Genomic DNA, 8067 nt, shown 5'->3' with positions numbered 1-8067 from the left:
GCCTCCCATCCCAGGCCTAGACATGGGCTCCCAGGGCCTCACAAAGTAAACAAGCCAAGTGCAACCGAGGAGATAAAAAGGGGCCGGGGCCAGTTGGGGCTGGGAAAAGCCCATAAAGATAAGGCTGACAGCCGGGTCGGTCCCCCAGCCACAGGCACTGAGGAGGAAGACCCGCCGGGCACGGCCAACGCCAGCACCGGCCTTGGGCCACATGCGGGTTCCGGGCCGAGCCTGGAAACCCAGGAGACCCCAGGCAAGGGGACCCTGCGCAACGGGGGTAGTTGCGCGTTCTGGCCCAACGCGCTGGTTCCGACTATATCTGGGGTCAACCGGGATGGGCACCCGCGATCCGCTGGTCCAGATGCTGCGGCCCGCGGGACCAGGAGGGGCCGCCTGGCCCGATGCTGTCTTGGCCACTAGGTCCTCTGCGGGCACTTGTCACACCCGGAGCTGTGCAGCGGCTCCCCGCGACTTGCGCCGCGCGCTCTCCGTTCTGCCCGGTGCCGAGCACATCCGCGGCCAGCGTCCACTGACGCCAGTCCCGCCGCTCCCACGCGGGACAAGGGCTGCGTTGGGCTTTCATTCCCCAACTCGAGGTTCGCCTCTTCCTTTTCTCTCCGCCACGCAGCCACATCCCGACATCGCGAAGATTCGCCTTCGCTGGAGCTCCCCGCTCGTTTCTTTTTCTTCCCGCCCGGCACGGCCATCCCCGCGGTCCGGTCCCCTTGGACCCCGAGCCCCGGCGCGCTGGGACGCCAGTAGAGTGGGTCCCGCACCAGCCGCGGTGCGCGGCCCGCGCTCGCCCTTCTCCTAGAGCCCTCGGCGGACGCGGCCGGCCGGCTCCGCGCCCTGTGCGCTCGGTCCGTCACTTTCAGTTGCCTCGTTTTTTTTTTAAGAAGAACAGCATTTTTCTTTTCATTTCTAGATTACTGGTGATACTTTTCTCGCACTGGGGGAACTGTTAATTTTTTATACTATTTTAATTATCTCTATTATCAGAGTAGTATTCTGGTCAATTCAATAACATTAAGACTATCCTATCACACAAGCTATTAGTACATGTTATTTTTAATACTGTATGGTTAAAGTACTGGTTTGATTTGTTAATTCATCATTATCAAATACGTTGTTATTGCTTTCCTGTCACTGCGCCATCATTCTAGGGCCTCCTGGCACATGAGTAATACTATTACTAATACCTAGGCAATTATTAAATATAGTCTTCCAATAGGTCATGTCAATCTCTCATTATTTTTATTTTTACTCTGTATCCCTGAAATGTTTCTGTACTGCCTCCTCAGTCTCTGTTTGTACTTTGTCACAGTTTCAATAATTTATTTACCATAACTTGTAGTATTATTGTTCTCAATATTCACATTCATTTCCTTCACATCCTTATAATACTTCTCGTTATTTTACCATTATTTGTTTTGTTAGGATTGTCCATAATACTCCAGGTATTCTTCATCACATCGTTACAATATCTTGTTACTTTGCCATTATTTGTAATGTTATGGATCTTAATTCGCTATTTTTCAATGCATCATTACTTCTTGTTACTTTGTCATAATTTGTAATATTGTTGTAGCTCTTAATACTCCGTTTTTTCATCACATTGGTACACTACTTATTACTCTACCATTATTTATAATGTTGTTGGGACTATTAAAACCTTGGTCATAAATTGTCATATGACTCCAGTAATTCTTGTTGCTGTCTTTATTTATATTACTATTGCTCTTAAGATTTTGGTTAACATTTATTTTAATAATTCACTATAGTATCAATAATAAATTATATGATAGTATTCTGTCAATACTACTACTATTAGTATTTCCCTTATTAGTATTTTCATTGTTCACCTTTTTCCTACAGTTTTATCATTTTTACGCTATTACTATTTCTTATTCTATTGATTTTAATACAATAGTTCTTATCACATTGTTCCATCACTTTGTCTATGATTCTCTCAAATGTGTGATTACAATTTTCACTTGGTTTTGAGAGTGACTATTATTTTATTGTTGTTTTAAAGTCTGAGTACTGTATTAGTTATGCCGCTTAGCCTTGCTTTTTGGGTAATTGCTCATATTTTGATAATTCTTGATCATGGATCATTATTTATATAGTATGCTCCTCGCTTCAATTTTGACGACCCTGCTGCATCAAAGGCACTGAAGTCCAGTGTTCTGATCACGAACATTTCCACATCGATATTCGCCAAGTACCTGGGCCCTCCTCCTTGGCCTTTCTTATTCTTCAAACACCAATTTCAAGGCCACCGCTCCACTTTTCTCGTCCTAACCTTGTTCCTTTGGCGCTGGCGCTGTCGTTTCTATGCTCTTGGGCCCTTAGACCCAATTCGTCCGGTTACTAGGAGGAGAGAAGGGCTCGAGCTCCGACCGCTGGGAGTCGGGCCGAGGCGGCAGCCGGATTAGAAACTCTTCTCGCCGCCCTCTTGCCGCCTTGACTGTCCCCGAGGTTCTTACCCAGGTCCTGTTACTCTCCCCCTTTCCAGCTCATCCTCCCTGGTTTCGGGGTGGCCCCTCTCCCGCACTCCCGACTCACCCCCACCCACGCCGGGACCCTCACTCACCCTAACTGCGCTGCCGCATGCGTTGGCGCCTGCGGCCCGAGGTCCGCTGCAGGCTCGGGTCCGAGGAGCCCGGGTCAGCCGGGACTCCGACTCGGGGCAGCTGGGTCAGGGTCCCGCTGCCCGCCGCGCCCTCGTGGCCGGACACATCCCGGTTCTGGAGCGGGCCCTTGATCTCCGAGGCTGCACTTTGGGGCCTCAGCTCCCTCCTCCTCCCTCCCTCCCTCCGTGGCCGCACCCCCCTCCCCGCGCTGACGTCGCTGCTGTCAATCAGTCCGTGCCCGCCGCCCCCCGGGGAGGGAGATCGAGGGTCCCCTGGCTCCACGGTCCAGGGACCCCGAGCTCGGAGTGGGCTGCCCGCTCCACCAGCGCGCGGCCCGGTGCCCTCTCCGCGGCCCTCGGGCCCCGCCGGCCGGCCCGGGGTGGGAGCCCGCATGGTTTAGATTAGAGGGTGGGGAAGAGAGGGCGAGCGGCCTGGCGGCGCCGCGCGGCTCCCACCCGAGGCTCGACAACCGGAACGGCCGGCCAGGGGCGGCGGCGCGGCCCGCACCCTGGGGCGCCGCACGCCGGGCCGGCGGGGCCGGGGCCCACTTCCAGACGGCCGCCCTCCGCCGAGCCGCAGGCCGCGGGGACCGCCTGCCCGCACGCACCGCGGTCCGAGCCCGCTCCCGGCCGTGCCCGCTTTATTCGTGAGCCCGCTCGGCGGCCACAGCGCACACGCGCCCCACCGCCCCGCACGGCGGCTCCCGACCTTGCCCGCCTCACATTCTCACACCTCCGCGCGCCGGCCCGCGCTCGCTCCTGCTGTCGGGTTCCGGGCCCTGTCGCGACAGCCGGGCCGGGCCTCGTCTGGGACCGACCCCGCTGCTCACCGGCCCGCGCTCGTCCGGGCCCAGCGGGCGCTGGAGTCGGCCGCGGGGGTCACGGATGAGGGCAGGCCCTGCGTGCGCTAGGGCGGGGAGGAGGCCGGCGGTCCGGCCTGGAGCGGCGGCGGCGGCGGCGGCGGCAGCGGCGGCGGCAGCGGGGAGGTGCGGCGCCGGCCTGAATCCGAGCCCAGGCCCAGGCTCCGAGGTGCCAAGGCTTGGCAGAGCCTCTTGGGGAAACTGCGGACCAGGGCCAGGACTCTGCCAGCAGCTCCCCGAGATCCCGGAGGGCTGAAGAGGAAGCCCAGTGCCTGCTCCAGTCTAGGAAGCCCAGGCGGCTTCGCACTGAGCCAGCCAGCCAAGGTGCCTCAGAAAGTGAGTGCCCCTCACACACCTAGACCTCCCGGTCCGGCCTCTGATTCCCTCTGTCTCACTTATCTCTATTTCTCTGTGTCTGACTGTACCTCCCCACAGGCTCCTGCAGCTGCACGGGCACACAGACCCATGTGGACCTCAGCCCATGCCCAAGCCTCAGAGCCTGTAACATGCCCAGAACACTGGGGCCAGGATAGGTCTGCCTGCCCACCCATCTGCAGAGGCCCCAGAGTCCTCTGTCAATAGGATTCCCAGATTAGCCCCTCACTTCTCAGCATGGGCTGCATCCCTCCCTCCATGGTGTCCCAACCTCTCCGATCAGCCTCTGTTCCTTTCCAGATTCTGACCTCAAAATCAGATTGACGGGAACAGGACAGGGAAAATCCTGGAAGGCTCTGTCCCGTTTATAATGCTAGGAAATGGAAAGCCAGAATCAGCGCTTTCCCCAGAACCCTGCACACAAAGGGGGAAGCACAACACCACCCCTGAAAAGCCAGCTGCGGCTGTCAGGAGCCTGTAACCCAGCTCCACAAGGGGCCACTGCTCAAGTATCTTCATCTCCCCCAGCAGTACCAGATCCCACGGCCTCATCTTCCCTTCATGACTTGTCTCATGGAGTCCCAAACCAGGAAGGGGGAGTACGGTCTAAGAGAGGTGGAGAAGCTGAATCCTCCCCCAGTCCTGCCTCCTCCTGGTGTTTCAGGAGACGCCTGGGGAGTCACGTTTCCTGTGTTAGGGAGAACTGGATGACATGCCCACTTCTGCACCCAAGCTCCCTCCCATGCCCTCTCCAACAGCCTGGAGGGAAATCCCTTGCAAGTAAATAGTGTACAGACCAACCAACTACTGCGTGGAATGGTGAACAGGGAGGGCAGTGAATTACCAGTTACCATGGGAAAACTAGAGTTAGGCCAGGCTCTGGAAAGAGTTTGATGACAGCCATTGGAGGAAGTTCATAATAAGACCATCTAAGGTAGCTCTTTAAAAAAACTAGAGTGGAAACCTCCTATGAGTGCAAGGCTTTCTGGAGACTCATGGGAGATAATCCAAATCAAAACTGACAGTTCATGATGATGTGGAGAAATGCGATATTGAAGAGACAGGCAAGGTTTGGGTGATGAAAAGGAAGGGGTTGAGGGGCTTCCCTGGTGGTGCAGTGGTTGAGAATCCGCCTGCCAGTGCAGGGGACACAGGTTCGATCCCTGGTCCAGGAAGATCCCACATGCCGCGAAGCAACTAAGCCCATGCGCCACAACTACCGAGCCTGTGCTCTAGAGCCTGTGAGCCACAACTACTGAGCCTGCATGCCGCAACTACTGAAGCCCGCACAGCTAAAGGCTGCGCTCCACAACGAGAGAAGTCACCGCGATGAGAAGCCCGCGCACTGCAGCAGAGAGTAGCCCCTGCTCACCACAACTAGAGAAAGCCCACGCGCAGCAACGAAGACCCAACACAGCCAAAAATAAGTAAATAAAATAAATAAATAAATAAGAAAAGGAAGGGGCAATCCAACTAGCAACTGAGCAAGGAAAGAGGGGAGGTTATGTACACAAATTCTCCATTAGTAGAATGGAATACATTATTTTGTTGATTCTAAGACACACGTTTTTCACATTTTGACATCTCGGAAGTTAGGATGCATCTTAACATCAATGGTGTGTCATAGTTTAAGTAGCAGGGTTTTTTTTCTTAGTGGTACATAAAATAATAGAATAGCTTACAATTGGTGAAGTATAGTATTTGCTGATAAATGGCCTGTGGCGAAAGGAAAAAGACCAATTTTTCCCCCAAGACTTATTTGAGGAGTTCAAAGTACAAAAACTCTCCTCAAGTAGCTAAGTAAATAGTTGACCATAACCAAGCATCTATCACACCAAGTTGGGTTGCTTAGGGGAAAGGTCTCAGATTTGGTGTCAGACTGGCCTTGGTTTTGAAATCTGGTTCTGAAATCTTAGCAGCTGTATGACCTTGAGCAAGTCCCTTCACACCTACATAAAATGGGGATAATCGCACCAACCTACTAGCTATTTGTGAGATTTGGCTAAGTCAATACATGTAAATGCCTGGCATGTGGTAGGTAGATAATAAAGGTTAGTTCCCAAGTATTTATTTATTTATTTATTTTTGCCGTACGCGGGCCTCTCACTGCCGTGGCCTCTCCCGTTGCGGAGCACAGGCTCCGGCCGCACAGGCCCAGCGGCCATGGCTCAAGGGCCCAGCCGCTCGGCGGCATATGGGATCTTCCCGGACCGGGGCACGAACCCATGTCCCCTGCATCAGCAGGCGGACTCTCAACCACTGCGCCACCAGGGAAGCCCCCAAGTATTTTTAAAATTAATTTTACCCCACCTCTTTCCCAAAAAGGCTTGAGGTGGTTTATAACCAAAATAAGCTAATAAAAATACAAGTAGAAAGACAAAGTAGGGTCAAGGAAAAAGGAGAAAGAATATATGCTATTGCTAAGTGTTGACAAAGTTGCTATAATTGAGAGAGAAATCTGACTTACTAGCAACAGGGCAAAATGGTAGTTCTCCATTTCAGAAATGTGGAAACACTATTTCCTTGGTGAAGGATGGGGGAAAAAACTTTACTCTGGCCCTGAATTTTAAAGTAGCTTCTCATGTAAATGTTTATTCTTATATCTTTACAGTGTTTTATCATTTACAAAGTTTATAGCTACTATCTCATTTGATGCAGTATGAACTCCGTTTTATCTCCATTTTATGGATTCATTCACCCAAAGAAATATGTATCAAGTACTTACTATGTGCCAGACACATAAACAAGAGGAACCATTCTATTAGTTAGCTAACCATTCTATTAGTTAGCCAGCTGATTAGCTAACCAGTTACTAACTGCAAATTCACTAACAAGTGACCTACAAATGTACTAATTAATCACCTATATAATCAGTTCCAAAGGGAACAGGGGCTACAGGATAAGCTAGAGAATCCCAGTCAGTACAATAAGGTGGCTTGTCCAGAGCCTAGGGTGGGTTTGGTTGAAGATGATTACTTCAGTTGGCGCCATACTGTAGTGAAAAGCAATTACAATTTTTTTTAAAATCCTAGGTTTTTGGAGAATTTAATAAAAACCAATGTCAAGCCCCAGCCCTGACCAACAGAGTCAGAATCTCTGAGAACGGAGCCGAGGTTGAGAACCACTGTTCTGTGCCAATCATGGAAATCCTGTTCCATGCTCTCATAGACTCCCTTCCTTGTAGTTAGGAGTGGTCATGTGACCCAATGTTGGCCAATGAGGCCTAAGCAAAAGACTGGAGAGGAGAAAGGATGTGGAGAATTTTTTGCTTTCTTGAAAAAGGGGAAGACATAAGTCTCCTTTTCCCCTGTGGTTGAGATCCTTCGAGTTCTCACTCTCTAGAGACCTCGAGGCAAGAAAGATGAAGGCCAGGGGCTTCCCTGGTGGCGCAGTGGTTGAGAATCTGCCTGCTAATGCAGGGGACACGGGTTCGAGCCCTGGTCTGGGAAGATCCCACATGCCGCAGAGCAACTAGGCCCGTGAGCCACAACTACTGAGGCTGCGCGTCTGGAGCCTGTGCTCCGCAACAAGAGAGGCCGCGATAGTGAGAGGCCCGCGCACCGTGATGAAGAGTGTCCCCCGCTTGCCACAACTAGAGAAAGCCCTCGCACAGAAACGAAGACCCAACACAGCAAAAATAAATTAATAAACTCGTACCCCCAACATCTTCTTAAAAAAAAAGAAAGAAAGATGAAGGCCAATATGCTAAGGATATCAGAGCAAAAAGAGAGTCTGGGTTCCTGATGGCATCACTGAGCAGGTAAACCTGCTCTTGTAATGTGAGAAAAAATAAACCCTATTTCTTTACATCATTGTTAGTTTGAGTCTCTGTTACTTACAGTTTTACTCCTGAGGCATATGCAAAGGTCCCAGCTCAGTGCTGAGTGAGTCCTTGGGCATTTCATAATGAAAGATACATATCTTAGTGTCCATATGTGTTCTTATGCACGTGCACATACCTTCTCATTCAAATCCAGGAAACAAAATCACTCCACACTCCCTTCCCAGCCCTGTTATTCTATGTGTGCTATAATCTAAGGCCTAAGTCCCCCAAAGAGGAAAGATGGGGAAGGCAGCAGGGAATTTACCTGTCCCCTGTGGCTTTATTGTTACCCAGTGACCCCCAATCTTGGTTCCAGATTCCCCAGCCCACATCCCATTGAGATTATCAAACTCAGGACAGCTGGAGTTGGGGCA

The sequence above is a fragment of the Mesoplodon densirostris genome, chromosome 18 (genome assembly GCF_025265405.1).
Source record: "Mesoplodon densirostris isolate mMesDen1 chromosome 18, mMesDen1 primary haplotype, whole genome shotgun sequence".
NCBI classification, from domain to species: domain Eukaryota; kingdom Metazoa; phylum Chordata; class Mammalia; order Artiodactyla; family Ziphiidae; genus Mesoplodon; species Mesoplodon densirostris.
This window is presented reverse-complemented; position numbering follows the sequence as displayed.